General features: G+C 36.9%; 1 long non-coding RNA gene across 1 annotated transcript in view; it reads right to left on the reverse strand.

Annotated features, from left to right (window-relative positions):
• Window positions 1-21,510, reverse strand: part of LOC141277555 (uncharacterized) — a 270,298-nt gene that overhangs the window by 33,794 nt on the left and 214,994 nt on the right. The gene's annotated exons all lie outside the window — the stretch shown is intronic.

Here is a 21,510-nt window from a genome sequence, read left to right on the forward strand (position 1 = left end):
CTCCCCGCCCGGGCCTGACCCCCGAGGGCAGACTCCGGGCCCAGGCAGGGGCTCCCCGGCCCCCGCGTTCAGAAGCGGCAGCGGGCCCTGCCCCGAGGCTGAAGGGGCCTCGGCGGCGGCGCAGCCCGAGCGGCCGGATCAGGAAAGGCCCGAGGGCCCGCGCTACCCTAGCAGCCTCAGCCCACACGGCCACCGCCGCCGCCACCCCCCCCACCCCCCCCACCCCGGCACCGAGCATCCCTGCGCGCGCCCACCCCGGAGCATCCCTGCGCGCGCCCGCCCCGGAGTGGTCCGCTCGCGCCGCGCGGCCACCCCCGACCAACAGCCCCAACGCGCCGGCCCCAGTTTTGATTTGTGGCCATTTCAGATGGACCCTTCTTTAGAGATAGAATAAAAATAAAATATCTCATTTTCTCCTGAAAATACCCAATATGACTATATAAGTGTATATTTGTGGGCAACTGAAACACATTCCCTGCTAGTACTCCATAAACTGCAGGGGTCCATTGGGAACTGGGATTTGGCCTGCAGAAATCTGTAATAGCAATTTTAAGTGCTTGTAGGATAATGAGAAATTTTAGGTATTCTCAATAATGTCATTCAATGCAGTGTATCTTCATTTCTTTAATAAAAGAGGAAATTCCTGCTGATCAAGTGTTACATAGCTTAAGGCTCATTTGGGGGGATATAATGGCCAATGCCTAATTTATGCTCTTAGGGTTCATTTCAATATTAACCTTTTATGATTCCAATGGGGTTAGAGGCTTAATAGAATGAGGTGAAGTTATTAAAACCTATAACTTTATAATACACACATTTCTCACTGTTCCCTCCAGACTCAGTGTTTCTTTTCAATTTGAAAGAGGCAGGGGATGATTTATCCATATGTTCTTCCCAGTTCACATTTATCTTTAATGAGAACTTTGCCAGTTAGTTTATTTTTGTAATTAATGATACTTTGCTCCTGAAAAAAATTGATATCAATCAGTAAAAATAAGAGAGCCTGTATATATACATACAGAGTCCTCATGTCAGTGACTGTGTGTGTGTTTTGTATTTCTATGTAGTTTTAGAATCACAAATCATAACTTTCTTTTCCAGTGTTCATTACTAAAGGAAGTTTTGCAGAAATGCTGCCTAATACTTTCTGAAGGTCAACTGAAAGTGAGTCTGTGGCATGCTCAGATAAGAGAACGCTGCCTAGAGCCCTGCTATTCACATCATTAATCAGAAAGCGAGGAACTTAGAAGTCAGCCTGGAAATATGAGTTATGTGGGTTAGAGAAGAATGTATAATCCCGTTCAGTAGAGTGTGAAAGTTTCCATATATCTGCTACTCCTAAGTCAGTAATAGCTGAGGATGAAGCTTTATGAGCTTTTTAAATAAAATGGTATTCTTGATAATATATGCCAAATCTCTCTGTAGCAGGATCCAAGGCCACAGTAAGTCACCACTCCAAATTGTTTTAGTAAAGGCATTATTTTGAGTATTGAGTATATTACATGGGTTGCCATGTAAATTTGTTTGAAGTTGGATCATTCATGAAAGAAGTAAAACACCACCAAATATTTTATGTTCCTCTGAACTTCAAAACAACTTAAAATATTTAGGGTGTTGGGATGATTGGCCTGGGGTGGGGAGGGGAGTGGCTAGGTAGAAATATGCTGAAGTCATACTATAGGCCAGATTGATTTATATATTATTTAATTTATTCAGCACAAACACATATGCACAGACATACGCAACTATTAAGGTAGGAGGTGTCATCATTTCCATTTTATGGAGGGGGAAATTGAAACTTGATGTTAATAATTTGCCCAAGATCATGAAACCAAAAAGTTGCAGATTGACTTCGAGTATTGCAAAGTTAATGTTCATTTCCCTACAGGAAATGTGTGCCTCGATATATCTTATTTTAGTAATATACACATATTTATCCCAATGAAATTTTTAGCTACTGAACAGACAACACCTTCACGTGGTTGATGTTTGCAGCCTCATAACACCTAGGCTCAAAGCTGCGCATCTAATTGGTGCCCAGTGGAGGGGGGTTAGTGGATTGAATTCATGAATACTGACCTCAAGTCTTAGCAATAAAATGTAAATGTAATGTGATGAATGAATATTTTGGAAAATGGTCCTTCAGTTATGAATATGAGGACAGATCCTGCCATCAGTAGTACATGTTCTGTGATCTATCTTCATCCTGCAGTTGGGAGGAACCTGCAAGTAGTCTCTCATACCAGCACCACTGGCAACACGGATAACCAGATATAGGCATGTGGCATTAGTCGGGAAGCAGAGCTAAGCATACCGGACCATTTGAACATCATAAAAAATAGAAATAAAACAGTTGCAATAGTGGGAAAAGATCAAATGATTACTTTCACAATATACTGTATACTTCTTGAGGACAAGAGAAATAGTCTTAATTATGTCTGTATTCCTAGCACCTGGCACAGCGTAGGGGCTCATTTTTCCCCAAGACTAAAGCAAGGGAGTTATATAATCTCTCTAAGGCCATTTGGGTTCTCAGCTGACATCACGATTTTGCACGTTCTTCCCTCCACCTGCCACGTCTTTCCTGCTCTCACTTTCTCCATCGACCTTACCCTCTCCTGCTAATTTTCACATCTCAACTCATGTGTCACCAACTCCAGTAACTTTCCCTGACTCCTCCAGTGACACTTCAGTTCTCCTTTCCTAATATTCCAATTGTACCTGGAAGATACTTCTTAAAGATATAAGGGAAAGTTTCTACATGTCTGCAGAACAAGAGTTGGTTTTTTTTTTTTTCTTGCGGTATGCGGGCCTCTCACTGTTGTGGCCTCTCCCGTTGCGGAGCACAGGCTCCGGACGCGCAGGCTTAGCAGCCATGGCTCACGGGCCTAGCCGCTCCGTGGCATGTGGGATCTTCCCGGACCAGGGCACGAACCTGTGTCCCCTGCATTGGCAGGCGGACTCTCAACCACTGTGCCACCAGGGAAGCTCTAATTTCATTCTTTTACATGTAGCTGTCGAGTTTTGCCAGCACCACTTGTTGAAAAGGCTGTCTTTTCTCCACTGAATATTCTTACCTCCTTTGTTGTACATTAATTGATCATAACTGAGTGGGTTTCTTTCTAGGCTCTCTATTCTGTTCCATTGATCTATGTATCTGTTTTTGTTTCAATACCATGCTGTTTTGATTAGTAAAATTTTGTAGCATTATCTGAAGTCTGGGAGGGTGATACCTCCAGCTTCTTTTTTCTGCAGATTGCTTTGGCAAATTGGGGTCTTTTCTGGTTCTGTATGAGTTTTAGGATTATTTGTTCTAGTTCTGTGAGACCCAAATAAACAAAATAAGACATGAAAGAGGAGAAATAACAACTGATACCACAGATATACAGAAAAATCATAAGACTACTAAGAACAGTTATATGCCAACAAGTTGGACAACCTAGAAAAAATGGACAAATTTCTAGAAACATACAACCTGCCAAGACTGAATCAAAAAGAAACAGACAATTTGAACAGACCAATCAGTAGTAGTAAAATTGATTTAAAATTTTTTTAAAAAGATCCCAGAAACCAAAAGTACAGGTCCAGACCACTTCATCGGGAAATTCAATCAAACACTTAAAGAAGAACAAATACTTATCCTTTTCAAACTACTGCAAAGAACTGAAGAGCGTGCAATATTCTCAAATTCATTCTATGAGGCCACTGTTACCCTGATACCAAAACCAGGCAAAGACTGTAAAAAAGCAAAAATTGCAGGCCAATATCTTTGATGAATATAGATGCAAAGCTCCTGGACAAAATTTTACCAAACCAAATCCAACAATATATAAAAAGGATCATGCACTATGAGCAAGTTAAATTTATTCCAGAGTCACAAGGATGATTCAACATTCACAAATCAATCAATGTGATATACCACATTACAAAAGGAAGAATAAAAATCATAAGATCATCTTAATAGATGCAGAAAAAGCTTTTGATAAAATCCAACATCCATTTATGATAAAAGCTCTAAACAAAGTGGGTATAGAGGGAACAGACTCCAACATAATAAAGGACATTTATGAAAAACTCACAGCCAACATCATACTCAACAGTGAAAAGCTGAAAGCCTTTCCTCTAAATACAGGAACAAGACAAGGATACCCACTCTCACCACTTCTATTTAACATAGTATTCGAAGTCCCAGAAACAGCAATCATACAAGAAAAAGAAATATAAAAGGCATCCAAATTGGAAGGGAAGAAATAAAACTGTCACTATTTGCAGATGACATGATACTTTTTATAGGAAACACTAAAGTCTCCACCCCAAAACTATTAGAACTAATAAATGAACCCAGGAAAGTCTCAGGATACAAGATTAATATATGCAAATCTGTTGCTTTTCTACAAACTAAACATAAACTATAAGAAAGAGAAAGCAAGAAAATAATCCCATTTAAAATTGCATCAAATATCTGAAAGAGAAATTAAGGAAACACTCCCATTTACCATTGCAACAAAAAGAATAAAATACCTAGGAATAAACCTACCTCAGGAGACAAAAGACCTGTATGCAGAAAACTATAAGACACTGATGAAAGAAATTAAAGATGATATAAACAGAAGGAGAGATAGACCACGTTCTTAGATTGGAAGATTAAACACTGTGAAAATGACTCTACTACCCAAAGCGATCTACAGATTCAATGCAATCCCTATCAAACTACCAATGGCATTTTTCACAGAACTAGAACAAAAAATTTCACAATGTGTATGGAAACACAAAAGACCCAAATAACTAGAGCAATCTTTTGTTTATTTATTTATTTGTTTGCTTGTTTGTTTATTAAACATCTTTACTGCAGTATAATTGCTTTAAATTGTTGTGTTAGTTTCTGCTGTATAACAAAGTGAATCAGCTATATGTATACATTTATGCCCATATCCCCTCCCTCTTGTGCTTCCTTCCCACCCACCCTATCCTAGCCCTCTAAGGGCTCACAAATACCGAGCAACTCTCCCCATGCTATGCAGCTGCTTCCCACTAGCTATTTTACATTTGGTAGTGTATATATGTCCATGCTACACTCTCACTGTATCCCAGCTCACCCGCTCCCCTCCGCATGTCCTCAAGTCCATTCTCTACGTCTGGGTCTTTATTCCTGTCCTGCCCCTAGGTTCGTCAGAACCATTTTTTTAGATTCCATATATATGTGTTAGCATACAGTATTTGTTTTTCTCTTTCTGACTTACTTCACTCTATATGACAGACTCTAAGTCCATCCACCTCACTACAAATAACGCAATTTCATATCTTTTTTGGCTGAGTAGTATTCCATTGTATATATGTGCCACATCTTCTTTATCCATTCATCTGTTGATGGACACTTAGTTTGCTTCCATGCCCTGGCTATTGTAAATAGAGCTGCAAAGAGCATTGTGATATATGACTCTTTTTGAATTATGGTTTTCTCAGGGTATATGTCCAAGAGTGGGATTGCTCTGTCATATGGTAGTTCTATTTTTAGTATTTTAAGGAACCTCCATACTGTTCTCCATAGTGGCTGTACCAATTTACATTCCCACCAACACTGCAAGAGAGCACCTTTTCTCCACACCATCTCCAGTTTGTAGATTTTTTGATGTTGGCCATTCTGACTCGTGTGAGGTGATACCTCATTGTAATTTTGACTTGCATTTCTCTAATGATTAGTGATATTGAGCATCGTTTCATGTGTTTGTTGGCAATCTGTATGTCTTCTTTGGAGAAATGTCTATTTAGGTATTCTGCCCATTTTTGGATTGGGTTGTTTGTTTTTATTGGTGTTGAGCTGCATGAGTTGCTTGTATATTTTGGAGAATAATCCTTTCTCAGTTAATTCAGTGGCAAATATTTTCTCCCATTCTGAGGGTTATCTTTTCATCTTGTTTATGGGTTCCTTTGCTGTGCAAAATCTTTTAAGTTTCAATAGGTCCCATTTGTTTATTTTTCTTTTTATTTCCATTTTTCTAGGAGGTGGGTCAAAAAGGATCTTGCTGTGATTTGTGTCACAGAGTGTTCTGCCTATGTTTCCCTCTAAGAGTTTTAGTGTGTCTGGCCTTACATTTAGGTCTTTAATCCATTTTGAGTTTATTTTTGTGTATGATGTTAGGGAGTGTTCTAATTTCACTCTTTTACATGTAGCTGTCCAGTTTTCCCAGCATCACTTATTGAAGAGGCTGTCTTTTCTCCGTTGTGTACTCTAGCCTCCTTTATAAAGATAAGGTGACCATAAGGGCATGGGTTAATCTCTGGGCTTTCTATCCTGTTCCATTGATCTACATTTCTGTTTTTGTGCCAGTACCATACTGTCTTGATTGCTGTAGCTTTGTAGTATAATCTGAAGTCAGGGAGCCTGATTGCTCCAGCTCCATTTTTCTTTCTCAAGATTGCTTTGGCTATTCAGGGTCTTTCGTGTTTCTATACAAATTGTAAAAATTTGTTGTAGTTCTGTGAAAAATGCCATTGGTTAGTTGATAGGGATTGTATTGAATCTGTAGATTGCTTTGGGTAGTATAGTCATTTTCACAATGTTGATTCTGCCAATCCAAGAACATGGTATATCTCTCCCTCTGTTTGGATCATCTTTAATTTCTTTCATCAGTGCCTTATATTTTAGTGCATACAGGTCTTTTGTCTCCTGAGGTAGGTTTATACCTAGGTATTTTATTCTTTTTGTTACAATGGTAAATGGGAGTGTTTCTTAACTTCTCTTTCAGATTTTTCATCGATAGTGTACAGGAATGCATAAGATTTCTGTGCGTTAATTTTGTATCCTGATACTTTACCAAATTCATTGATTAGCTCTAGTAGTTTTCTGGTAGCATCTTTAGGATTCTCTATATATAGTATCATGTCATCTGCAAACAGTGACAGTTTTACTTCTTCTTTTCCAATTTGGATTCCTTTTATATCTTTTTCTTCTCTGATGCTGAGGCTAAAACTTCCAAAACTATGTTGAGTAATATTGGTGAGAGTGGATAACCTTATTTTGTTCCTGAACTTAGTGGAATTGGTTTCCGTTTTGCACCACTAAGAAAGGTGTTGGCTGTGGGTTTGTCATATATGGCTTTTACTATGTTGAGGTAGTTCCCTCCATGCCTACTTTCTGGAGAGTTTTTGTCATAAATGGATGTTGAATTTTGTCAAAAGCTTTTTCTGCATCTAGTGAGATGATCACATGGTTTTTATCCTTCAGTTTGTTTAAATGGTGTATCACATTGATTGATTTGCATATATTGAAGAATCCTTGCATTCCTGGGGTAAATCCCACTTGATCATGGTGTATGATCCTTTTAATATGCTGTTGGATTCTGTTTGCTAGTATTTTGTCGAGGATTTTTGTATCTATGTTCATTGGTGATATTGGCCTGTAGTTTTCTTTTTTTGTGACATCTTTGTCTGGTTTTCGTATCAGGGTGATGGTGGTCTCGTAGAATGAGTTTGGGAGTGTTCCTCCCTCTGCTATATTTTGGAAGCGTTTGAGAAGGATAGGTGTTAGCTCTTCTCTAAATGTTTTGTAGAATTCGCCTGTCAATCCATATGGTCCTGAGCTTTTGTTGTTGGAAGAATTTTTTTTTTTTTTTGCGGTACGTGGGCCTCTTACTGTTGTGGTCTCTCCTGTTGCGGAGCACAGGCTCCGGATGCGCAGTCTCAGTGGCCATGGCTCACGGGCCCAGCCGCTCCGCGGCTTGTGGGATCTTCCCAGACCGGGGCACGAACCTGTGTCCCCTGCATCGGCAGGCAGACTCTCAACCACTGCGCCACCAGGGAAGCCCTGTTGGAAGATTTTTAATCACAGTTTCAATTTCAGTGCTTGTGATTGGTCTGTTCATATTTTCTATTCCTTCCCGGTTCAATCTCAGAAGGTTGTGTTTTTCTAAGAATATGTCCATTTCTTCCAGGTTGTCCATTTTATTGGCATATAGTTCCTTGTAGTAATCTCTCATGATCCTTTGTATTTCTGCAGTGTCAGCTGTTACTTCTCCTTTTTCATTTCTAATTCTGTTGATTTGAGTCTTCTCCCTTTTTTTCTTGATGAGTCTGGCTAATGGTTTATCAATTTTGTTTATCTTCTCAAAGAACCAGCTTTAAGCTTTATTGATCTTTGCTATTGTTACTTTGATTTCTTTTTCATTTATTTCTGAACTGATTTTTATGATTTCTTTCCATTGGCTAACTGGCTTTTTTTGTTCCTCTTTCTCTAATTGCTTTAGATGTAAGTTTAGGTTGTTTATTTGAGGTTTTTCTTGTTTCTTGAGGTAGGATTGTATTGCTATAAACTTCCCTCTTAGAGATGCGTTTGCTACATCCCATGGATTTTGGGTGGTTGTGTTTTGTCATTTGTTTCTAGGTATTTTTTGATTTCCTCTTTGATTTCTCTAGTGATCTCTTGGTTATTTAGTAGCATATCGTTTAGCCTTCATGTCTTTGTATTTTTTACAGTTTGTTTCCTGTAATTGTTACCTAGTCTCATAGTGCTGTGGTTGGAAAAGATACTTGATATGGTTTCAATTTTCATCAATTTGCCAAGGCTTGATTTGTGGCCCAAGATATTATCTATCCTGGAGAATGTTCCATGAGCATTTGAGAAGAAAGTGTGTTCTGTTTTGGGATGGAATGTCCTATAAATATCAATTAAGTCTATCTTTTTAATGTATCATTTAAAGCTTGTGTTTCCTTATTTAATTTCATTTTGGATGGTCTTTCCATTGGTGAAAGTGAGGTGTTAAAGTCCCCTACTATGGTTGTGTTACTGTCGATCTCCCGTTTTATTGCTGTTAGCATTTGCCTTATGTATTGAGGTGCTCCTTTGTTGGGTGTATAAATATTTACAATTGTTATATCTTCTTCTTGGATGGATCCCTTGATCATTATGTAGTGTCCTTCTTTGTCTCTTATAATAGCCTTTATTTTAAAGTCTATTTTGTCTGATATGAGAATTGCTACTCCAGCTTTCTTTTGATTTCCATTTGCATGGAATATCTTTTTCCATCCCCTCACTTCTAGTCTGTATGTGTCCCTAGGTCTGAACTGGGTCTCTTGTAGACAGGATATATACGGGTCTTGCTTTTTATCCATTCAGCAGTCTATGTCTTTTGTTGGAGCATTTAATCCATTTACATTTAAGGTAATTATCAATATGTATGTTCCTATTACCATTTTTTTAATTGTATTGGGTTTGTTTTTGTAGGTATTTTCCTTCTCTTGTGTTTCCTGCCTAGAGAAGTTCCTTTAGCATTTGTTGTAAAGCTGGTTTGGTGGTGTTGAATTTTCTTAGCTTTTGCTTGTTTATAAAGGTTTTAATTTCTCTGTCAAATCTGAATGAGATCCTTGCCGGGTAGAATAATCTTTGTTGTAGGTTTTTCCCCTTCATTTCATTAAATATGTCCTGTCATTCCCTTCTGGCTTGAAGAGTTTCTGCTGATAGGTCAGCTTTTAACCTTATGGGGATTCCCTTGCTGATTTTAATATTTTTTCTTTGTATTTAATTTTTGATTGTTTGGTTAGTATGTGTCTTGGCCCGTTTCTCCTTGGATTTATCCTGTATGGGACTCTCTGCATTTCCTGGACTTGATTGACTATTTCCTTTACCATATTAGGGAAGTTCTTAACCCTAATCTCTTCAGATATTTTCTCAGTCCCTTTCTTTTTCTCTTCACCTTCTGGGACCCTTATAATTCGAATGTTGGTGTGTTTAATGTTGCCCCAAATGTCTCTGAAACTGTCCTCAATTGTTTTCATTCTTTTTTCTTTATTCTTCTCTGCGGTAGTTATTTCCACTCTTTTATCTTCCAGGTTCTTATCCATTCTTCTGCCTCAGTTATTCTGGTATTGATTCCTTGTACAGAATTTTTAATTTCATTTATTGTGTTGTTTATCATTGTTTGTTTGCACTTTAGTTCTTCTAGGTCCTTGTTAAACGTTTCTTGTATTTTCTCCATTCTATTTCCAAGATTTTGGATCATCTTTACTATCATTACTCTGAAGTCTTTTTCAGGTAGACTGCCTATTTCCTCTTTGTTTGTTTGCTCTGGTGGTTTTTTGCCTTGCTCCTTCATCTGCTGTGTTTTTCTCTGTCTTCTCATTTTGCTTAACTTACTGGATTTGGGGTCTCCCTTTTGCAGGCTGCAGGTTTGTAGTTCCCATTGTTTTTGGTGTCTGCCCCCAGTAGGTAATGTTGTGCTGTTGTAAAAACACCAAAGACAATAAAATAATCTCAGAAATTTCAAGCACCAAAGGTTTATTTCTCACTTGTACTACACTACACATCAGTTGAGGGTTGTCAAGGGGTCTTCCTCCACATCATCCTTATTCTGAGGCTCAGGCAATAGAACACCCACTCTCTGGACAATTGAAGGTTGCCATGCAGGATTGACATAGAGATTTTAAGTGTCTCAGATGAACAATTAAATGATCTGGCCTCAAAAGGGCACATATCATCTCTAATCATAATTTATTGGCTAGAAGTAATCATAAGGTCCCTTCCCACCACAAGGGGGCTGAGAAGTGCCATTCTGCTATATGCTCAGAGATTCTAAGAATTGAAAATAGTTGGTGAATAGAATTAACCACCAAATTTGGTATGTGTAGACACAAAATTCAGGATACTACTAGGCAACATGGAACAAGAAGTGAATAAAGGAGGGGTACAAAAGGAGAGTCATTCTATCTTCAATATTTTATTTTTTGAAAAAGTAAAGGGAAGCTGGAATGAAATATGGGAAAATATTGAGATTTGGCAAAGCTGAATGGTAGGTGCACAAGTGTTCATTTTATCATTCTATATAACTTTCTGTATGATGGAGCTACTTAATAAGATTTAACATATGAGAAAAAATAAATTAACAGTTAGTTATGTTTAAGAAGAAAAGAGAGAAAATATTAGGAAAGAGAAAGGCAAACTAACCTCAGGTACAGAGATCATTTAAGGATATATTGTACATTCCCAATGTTTTTTAAAACATGACTGGAATGGGTATTTTCTAGAAAATATATATATTCCCAAAATGACTCAAAAAGACAAAAAGCAGAAATGGACTAATAATCATAAAAGAAATTGATAAAGATATCAAAGAACTATGTTACCTTCCTACCCAAATTGTCAGGATCAGGTGGTTTCACAGGTGAAATTTTCCATATTTTGATAAGTTGATAATATGATGCTCATTTATTTAATGCCTAGTAAGGCATATAAGTGTTTTATATTCATTACCTTTTTTTTAAGAATAAATGTGGTGAAATTTTATTTTTTTTCTTCAAGTTTTACTGAGATATAATTGGCATATAGCACTGTATAAAGTGTACAGCATACCAATTTTAGTTACAAGCATCATGAAATGATGACCACAATAAGTTTAGTGAACATCTGTCATCTCATATAAATACAAAATAAAAGAAAAAGAAAAAAAATACTTTTCCTTGTGATGAGAACTCTTAGGATTTCCTCTCTTAGCAACTTTCATATATATACAGTAGTGTTAATTACAGTAATCATGCTGTATATAGTCATCATGCTGTATGTACATCCATAGTACTTATTTATCTTACAACTGGAAGTTTGTACCTTTTGACCACCTCCATCTAATCCCCCCCATCCCTACCCCCTGCCTCTGGTCACCACAAATCTGATCTCTTTTTCTATGAGTTTGTTTGGTTTTGAAGTATTATTGACCTAGAACACTATGTTAGTTCCTGTTACACAACATGGTGATTTGGTATTTCTATGTATTTCAAAATAATTGCCATGATAAGTCTAGTTACCATCCATCACGAAGATATTACATCGTTATTGACTAAATGCCCCACACTGCACATTTCATCCCCGTGACTCATTTATGGTGGATGTGTGAAGAAGATGAGAGAAATTAAGAGGTACAAACTTCCAATTACATTAATTATCTTGTGATGTCTTCTGAAGAGACCCATTTAATGAATTTTATTATTATTCTCATTTATAAATGTCAAAACAAAGAACAAGTAGTAGGGCCAGATTTTAAATTCATTTCTCTGTCTACAGAGATCATTATTTTAGAAGTTATAATCCTATAACTTCTATGCATTTTAAACTGTTTTGGAGCATGGAATGACAAGGAAACTTTTCTAATTATTTTTTAAGGGAGCATAATACTAATACCCAACCTGAACCTGATGAGGATAACAAATGTGAAGAAAACTACTAAAAAATATGCATTACATGTATTGATGCAAAAATCTGAAATGAAACATTTGCAAATGTAATCCAACTGCAGATAACAGAATAATGCATAATAATGAAGTGGGAGGCACTCTAAGAATGCAAAGAGTTCAATAACAGGAATCCCTTAGGAACTGAATAAATGTAATTTACCATATTAATAAGTCAAAAGAGATAAAAAATATGATCATACTGGTAGATGCCAATAAAGTATTTATAAAATTCAACCTTCATTAAAACATGAATGCCTCCTTAAAAAGTGTTAAAACCCTTATATTTTACTGCAAAAAAAATTGAAAAGACTGAATGTAATTTCAGGAACAAAATTAAAATGCTGCTTTCACTATTATTATTTAAAATTGTTTTAAAAGTGCTAGATAATGCATTTAGACAAGAGAACAAAATAAAATTTTACATATTTGATATGAAGATAAATGTAAAATTAATATACAGTGATTAATATCCATTTATACTAACAAAAGCAAGTTACAATATAGTGGAAAAATCCCATTTAAATAAGCAGTCTAAAATAAAATGAAAATAAAATAACAAGGAATAAATTTAACAAGCAATGCATAAGTACTAAATGAAGAAAACTACCATATAAAAGTTTACTGAGGGAAATTAAAAGAAAAAGACCTGAATAAAAGTAGAGAAATATAGAAAAGGTAATAATTTAAAGATGTCAATTCTCCCTGTGTCTATAAAATGAAGATTAAAAGTTATTTTTCATCCTTCAGATTGATAACAAAGAAAAATATTAGCAAAGATTAAAAAACATGAGGAAACCTGCTGTTAGGAAAGGTGTGGGGTGTGGGCATATTCATGAATGACAATGAAAATGCAAACTGTTCCAGCTTGTTGGAAAAGCAATTAGCATGTGCTTTCTTAACAAATTAAATACATGACTCAAACTAAAAACCGCATGTTTAATCATAAAAAATTTAAAATATCAAAATTAACTTCCAAGAACAAGAGAAGAATGCTTACTATTATAAAGTTATTTTGAAAGTACTAGGTACCTATGTTCTGGAAATGCACAGACAGAAGAACAATAATAGTTTAAATATATATCTAGTCATATACTGTAATTAGAAAATATAATACAAGTAGCATTTTCAATTTTTGGATAAAATGGTGGACTAATCAATAAATCATCTAGGGGAAACATTAGCTACTGAGAATAGTAATAGTAATAAGACAGTCCAGCTAATATTGATTATATTCTTACATGTTCCAGTTTTGTTCTAAATTCTTTGAATGGATTCTTTCATTTTAATCACAAGCCTATGAGTTAGGGAGTATGATTACCCCTTTTTTACAGATGAAGAAATGGACTTCAAGAGGTTAAGCGATTTTCTCAAGGTCACTTGGCTATTAAGTGGTAAAGCCCAGATCCATGTCTTTCTTATCATAGAATTTAACACTAGCTGCCAGGCTTGATTATTACCTCAAGCACTCAAATAAATTACAGATAGATCAAATATTTAAATGTTAAGAATTAAATCTTTGTAGAAGAAGATATGTATGAATGCTCTTTGTGATCTTGATGTGGGAGATGCCTTTCTAAGCCTCACTGGTATACCTAGAAGCCAAAAAATTTGATAAATATGATGACATAAAAAATGTAAAGTTTCTTCTTAGCTAAAAATACTGCAATGAAAGTTAAAAGACAATCTGGGAGGAAGTATTTGTAGTACATTTGACAGACTAATTTTCTTAATATTCAAAGAGACTGCATAAATCAAAACTAAAAAGATGAGCAACATTATTTAAAAATGGGCAAAGAACATGAAAAGCCAATTGAGAAATGAGTTGAAAATGATTATTAAAAATGAAAAGATGCTCACCTTCACTAGTTATCAGAAATGTAAATTAAAATGAGAATTTTTCACTCTTCAGATTAATAATGAGGAAAAATATTAACAAAGATGAAAGAACATGGGGAAACCCACTGTCAGGAAAGGCATAGGATGTGGGTACATTAGTGCATTGATGGTGGGAATGCAATTTGTTCCAGCCTTTTTGGAAGGGCAATTACTGTTGTGCCTCAAATTTTTTTAAATTAAATATTCTTTGACTCAGTAGATTTTCTGGGAATATTTCCTAAGATGATACCCCAAAAATGCATAAAGGTGTATGCACAAACATGATCACTGCAACACTGTTTTTTGGTTTTCTTTTTTTTTTTTGCGGTACGCAGGCCTCTCACTGTTGTGGCTTCTCCCGTTGTGGAGCACAGGCTCTGGACGCGCAGGCTCAGCGGCCATGGCTCACGGGCCCAGCCGCTCCCCGGCATGTGGGATCTTCCCAGACCGGGGCACGTACCCGTGACCCCTGCATCGGCAGGCGGACTCTCAACCACTGTGCCACCAGAGAAGTCCCTGCAACACTGTTTTTAATAGGGAGCATTTGGTAACAAACAACTTAAACATCAATCAAGTGAAGAGTGGCTTAGTAAAGAGCTGTAAAGCCAGGAAAGAGAATGCTCAACAGCCATGAAATCGGTGATATGAATGGACATGAAAAGAAGTCCACAATACTTTGATGAGTGAAAAAAGCAACATCCCAAATAGCATGCATAATATAACCTTATTTGTGTAAAAGTGTATGTAGGTGTGTGTGTTTACATGTGCACATACATGAATGTATGACAAAAAAATCTTGACCTCTTGTTCTCTCATTATTTCCACAGGGTGTCTCATTCAAAGAAACAACAGTCGATCATCTCAAATACTCAGAAAGCAACTTTACTCTTTACTTCCTACTCTGGAAGAGTGCCATAGTGGAGAATACATTCCCAGTACACAACAAAACTTCTCCAGCACTCTCTCCTCTTTCTCTCTGTCTCCCTCTAGGTCTTCAGTGCTTCTTCAATTCACGCAATTGGAAGAACAGCTTTAAAAATCACTGATGCATAGCACAGGGAGCTTTGTGACCACCTAGAGGGGTGGCATAGGGAGAGTGGGAGGGAGGGAGATGCAAGAGGGAAGAGATATGGGAATATATGTGTATGTATAACTCATTCACTTTATTATAAAGCAGAAACTAACACACCATTGTAAAGCAATTATACTCCAATAAAAATGTTAAAAAAAATAAAGTTCAAAAGTAAGTGACAACTTAAATGATATATGGAATATTTTGCTGACTTACAAGAGCATGCAGAATTAAATATGATCCAGTTCAAATGTTAAAAAAAAATCTCTGATGCGTGTTACTGGTTTATCAGCCAGAGAGAGAGAGAGAGAGAGAGAGAGAGAGAGAGAGAGAGAGGTTTCTCATTCCCAGTGTCTTTCCCCAAATTTCCGGGGGCCAGGCTCACACTGAATTAAAATGGCAGCTTCTCTATTACTCAGGTAGAGGAGATAAAGGGCTAGGGTATGGTGGGAGAGGGAAATTCATAGGAATAAAAAGGCCCTGGGCAGATAAAACTACAAAGATAATTACAGAGATAAATATATATTCTTAACCAAGCCTTCCTGGTTATTCTCCCAATTAAAGGTAGGTTAACTTGTTTGCATTGAAAGGTTCCCCACTTTACAATGCTCTTAATACAATAACTTGTCCTAAACCATTTGAAACAACTTCTAGCACTTCCTGTGAGGCTTTCCTATGCGTACTGTAGAGACATGGTATGTTAAAGATTTGTGACTTCATATGTAATTTCTTGAATTGTATGTAGACATTTCTACATGTTTTTAGACCAGAATTTCTCAATCTAGGGACTATTGACCATTTGGGCTGAATTAATCCTTTTCCTTGATTGGAGGTGGGGAAGCTGACTTGTGTATTGTAGAATTGTTAGTAGCATCTTTGGCCTCTCGCCATTTAATGCCCGTAGAGCCTCCCATTTCCCCCTCCGCACGTTGTGACAATCAGAAGTACGTCCAAACATTGCCAACTGTGCCATAGGGGTCAAAAATGCACCTCATTGAGAACCACAGGAATTGACACACACCCTTTTGGGAGTTTATAGATATAATAGTTTATAGATAGTTTATAGATATAAATATATGCACACATATATGTACATCTATATTATATATATAAAATCTTTTTTCGTATCATGATAAATTCTGTTTCAAATTTGTGCAATAAGAAAAGAGAATCATGTCAAAAGTAAGCACCCCAAAAAAGCCAAAGCTCATACAATAAATATAGATCTATTTCTAAAATTCATGAAAGGCCAATTAGATAAAAAATCATGAGAAAATGTCATTACAACAACAAAAACGGCAGTGATAAAAATGTTACATAGAACTGAAAAATGTCACTATCGGGGTGAGAGACCAGCAGAGTTCAGCCAGAATCTAGCTAGAAGTATTCTCCAAGGGAAACAGAGGACTACTCAAATTTATTTTTTAATCATTTTGTTGTTTCTGTCTTTCTTCAAGGCAGAATATGCTTAAGCTCATACTGGGATTGTTTCTGCATAATTCTAGATTGATGGAATGAATCGGAGAATTGCATAAACTCCCTGGTGAATTTACCATCTGCCCAGGCCCTCTGAATATTTTCTATGACTAAACTCACTGAACAAGTGAAGTTGAAGGTATTGCTGAGTGGAAAGAAACAATGAGAATATAAAATAGAACACACAAACATCAAAACTCTTGCCAGTTTAGACGCCCACATTGCAAACTCACTTTGGGGGAATTTGTCAATGTGCCAATGAGCTTCTCCTTGCTTTCAGAAGAACTTCTTACTGTGATGAAAATCTTTGGTGACACACTGGCATCAGATTCATCTTCAGCACTAAGAGCTACTAGAATTAAACAACAGCAGAAAACAAAACAAAAAATAAATCCTAGAGTAATGCTCCCACTGGTGCAGCTAGCCAGGCCATTCTTAAGGAAAGCTTACAGTACACAGGCTTACAGTTAAATCTTAGTTCAAATGCAGGCCTTGACAGTGATCTCCAGGACACTTTCCAGTTTCCACTTTCTACACCTTTCAGTTACAGAACCTAATCAAATACATCTAACATGCCATTTGTCCATTTACTGTCAGCAGAAATTCATGAGAACTCTTCATTCCCCTCTCCCACCCATGCTTTGTAAAATATTCTCTTGTAGGCAAGAAGTCTCATTGAAGAACATTGTGCATTTCAGAAAAGCAATGTTTCTGATAACTTTTGATTATTCATATGACATACTGAAATTGGAATAGACAAGAATAGTATTTTAAATCTATCCAACTGTTTTATATGTTTTATTCATTAAGGTTTTTGCTGTTTCTACCATGTTTGTGTAAGTCTATGCTGCTCTTAACAAGCTGCAACCAAAACCCAGACCATTAATTTCTCCAGATTCTCACCTTTATGCAGATTTTTAAAAAAACATTGAAGCACATAGATAAACTCTGCTTCAATAGAGAGGTATCCTTAGGTTAGAGATGTATAAGATATAGTTCTTGATATATTGGTTCAAACAGGAAAGGGAAGAGTTGACACACAAAATCTGTTATTGCTGTATAGACCAGGGGTCAGCAAACTAAGTCCCTTGGGCTAAAACCAAGCCATCATCTATTCTAAGTCCCTTGGGCTAAAACCAAGCCATCACCTATTTTGTAAGTAAAGTTTTATTGGAATTCAGCCAAGCCTGTTCATTTACATATTGTCTACAGCTGCTTTTGTGCTGTAAAGGCAGAGTTGAATAGTTGTGACAGAGACATTGTGCCCTGCAGAATATAAAATTCTTGCTACGTGGCCCTTGGTAGAAAATGGTTGCCAACTCCTGGCATAGACTATCAAAGGGAAGGGATTGTAAAAATAATCCAATGCTCTCATTTTGTGGAGGGGAAAATAACTGAGGCTTAGAGGGTGTGCGTGGTTTGCCCAAAGTCACAGAGTTTATCAGTAGCAAAGTTGTTACTAGAAACCAGGTTTCCTGATGTCCTTTAGGGGAAATGGATACTGCCTCCAAGAATTATAACTGAGGTCTACAGGCTTCCAGAGTTCATATTTCAGCCTATTAGACATCACAAAAGTTTGGGGTCTTAGGTAGATGAGTGAAAAGACAGATCTGTGAACTAATGCTCCCTTGCTTTTTCCTTGAGATTAAATGAGACAATGGAAGTATGTGTGTAGCCCAGCACCCAGTGTGAGTTAATTTCCTTTTTACTTTCGTAGCCTGACCGCTGTAGTAGCTTGTTATGAGGCCATACTTGCAACTAAAGATAGAATTCAGCCTTGGAATTTAGGATTACAAATCCAGTCTTTGTTCTAGAACACCAAATGAACAATTCAAATATGGAACATTAGGAATCAGTTGGGGTAAATGTTTCTTTGCATCTGTTACTACACTTCTGAAATAATGAGAGAATAATCATTGTTTCTTCATTGGCCTTCCCCAACTAGAGTAAAACATTTCTAAATGGTTATCAAATGCAATTCTCCTTCCAAAATAGGCACCATCAGCTGCTTATTAACTGGTTTTTAACTGAGATAGTGAAAAGTAATCACCCACTTGCACTGCAATGTCTTGTGGTAAGAAAGAACAAGAAATAGCAATGTGCCCACGTGACTGTCAGCTGTGCTAACTATCTACATTCCTGTGCTCTGTACTGTTGTAGTTTCTAAGCAAAATAAATTATTTTGTGTGGAAACAGTAAGGAGAAACAAATGGCCTAAACACAAAAGGCTAATCCTACACAGAAATAAGGAAAAAATTATTTCTTCCTCCATTCTCAGGCTTTATCCAAGGCTCTTCACTTCTAATTTAACATATTCCCCAGTGTAATTTTATGCATTTTAGCATGATGAATTACTTCGCACAAGTGTGTATGATGGCTTATATGAGTAAGGCAAGATAACTAACAGAGATAATACTGCAAATATCCAGTTGAGAGACAGCGATGTGCTGAATCAAACAAAAATGAAGATAGAGTAAATGGCTTTGTTTGAAGATGTTAACCAAGTAAGAATCTTAAATTCTTCCTAGAACAACATGGTGCGGGGCGGGGAGTGATGAACCAACAAACATGAAGGAGATAAAACCCGTAAGACTTCTGGTTATGGGTTGGGTAGAGATGATGCAGAAGGAGAAAGAAAAGTTAATTATGACTGTATCAGTTTTCTATTGTTGCTGTAACAAATTACCACCCGTATTTGAGTGGCTTGAAATAAGAGAAATTTATTATCTTAAAATTCTGAAGGGCAGAATCCTAAATGGATGTCACTGAGATAAAATCAAGGTATATAGGGCTGTATTCCTTTTGGAAGTTCAAGGGGAGAATTTGTGTCCTTGTCTTTTTCACCTTCCAAAGGTTGTCCACATTCCTTTTCTCATGTCCAATTCTCCATCTTCAAGACCAATAATATTGGACCAAGGCCTCTCATGCTGATGTCTCTCCACTGTTCTTACTCTGCCTCGGTTTTTCACTTTTAATCAATCTTCTGATTACATTGGGCAGACCCAGATAATTGCCCTATCTGCTGATTAGCAATCTTAATTCTGTCTGTACCCTTAATCTCTCTTTGATGTGTAATGTAGCATATTGATGAATTACAGGGATTAAGACAGACATCTTCAGGGACCATTATTCTGCTTACCACGGTGACTTTTTGAATTGTTCCTTGAATAACTGAAATATTATTGTAGCTTAAAATACACGTTTCATGATAAGTAAAATCCTTACAATGTCCTAACAAGGCTCTCTATGTACTTAAGAACTATGGCCCTGGAGATAGACTAAATTAGATTTGAATAATGGCTTTCACATTTAATAGTTTTGTAAACACATAAAAATATATCTCATAGCCTCAGTTTCCTCATCTGCAAGATGTGGAAACTAGTTATATGGTGAAGATTGAATAAGGTAATGATGATAAAGTGCTTAGCACAGTGGCTGGCTCAGTGAATATTAGCTACTAGTTAGTACTGAATAGAAATATAGGTGAAGGAAAGTTGGTGTTTAATTTTGGACATATTGATATGAGTTGCTTGAAAAGCATCTGTTATGTGCTGCAATGTGCTGGTATTTGTATTTGGAGGTGGGGCCTTTGGAAGTAATTAGGTTTAGATGAAGTCAAGACATTAGGGTCCTCATGATGGGATTAGTGCCCTTATAAGAAGAGACAAGAGAGCTAGCTCTCTGTTTCTCTGGCTTGTGAGGATACAGCAAGAAGGCAGTCATCTGAAAGCCAGGAAGAGGGCTCTCAACAGAACTTAACTGTGCTGGCACACTGATCTCAGACTTCCTAGCCTCCAGAACTGTGAGAAATAACTGTTGTTTAAGCCACCCTCTCTATGGCATTTTGTTATAGCAGCCTGAGCATTCACCCTTAGAGTTTAGAATTCTCTTTTTTAAATTAGTGTCCAATTATATTTATCTCCTAGCCCATTCTTTCTTACTCTCCTAGAAGACCATTTCATACTACCTCTTCTCTCCCCAAACTTTTAACACCTCCTTGCCCTTGCTCACATTCCGCAAAATATAGAAACAGTCAGAACTTCCCAAAGCTCCCAATTCTTCATCTACACACCCATCTGTACCTGTGGTCATGTATTCTACCTTCTATCTTGTTGCTATGGGTGACTGCTCAAGCTCCTGACTAAGCCAAAACCCACCCCAACTTGTGCACTAGATTCCATCCTTTATTGCCTACACAAGCAATTTCCCCTCTTTCCTCTACATCTTCAAACCCTCCCCATTGCCTTCAGCATACAAACATTTCAATATTGCTTTCATTATAAACAAAAAAGCTCTCTTGATCTCATGTCCCCCTTCAACTACTGCCCCATTTATAGCAAAGTTTCTTGAAACAGCTCTCTACATTCCTTATCTGAAATTTATCTACTCTTGTTTTTTTCTTGAAGTATGCAAATGAAGTTTTACCTCACCAATCCACTTAAGCTGCTCTAATCTTAGATGACTTCATCGGATTTGACCCATCAGCAGGATTTGACACAGCTAATCACTTCTAACTCTAAAATACTCTTAATATGACTTCTATGACATTACACCTATTTTGTTTTCTCTACATTTTTGGCCAATTCTTGCAAGTTTCTTCTGTTTGTTCTTCCTCATAATCTATCCTTTAAACATTGGAATCCACCAGGCTTCAGTTCTTGCATCATTTTGCTTTTCTGTCTACTTTCACTCACAAGGTGATTTTATTCAGTCACATGATTTAGGCATCTATATGCTGATGACTCACAGGTTTATATCTAGAGTGTGAACTGACTGCACACTCATATCCAAAAGCCTAAGCAGTATCACCACTTGGAAGTTTAACAAGCATCTTAAAATCAAAGTATCCAAAACAGTTTCTGACAATCTCC

This window comes from Tursiops truncatus, chromosome X (assembly GCF_011762595.2).
Source record: "Tursiops truncatus isolate mTurTru1 chromosome X, mTurTru1.mat.Y, whole genome shotgun sequence".
Classification (NCBI taxonomy): domain Eukaryota; kingdom Metazoa; phylum Chordata; class Mammalia; order Artiodactyla; family Delphinidae; genus Tursiops; species Tursiops truncatus.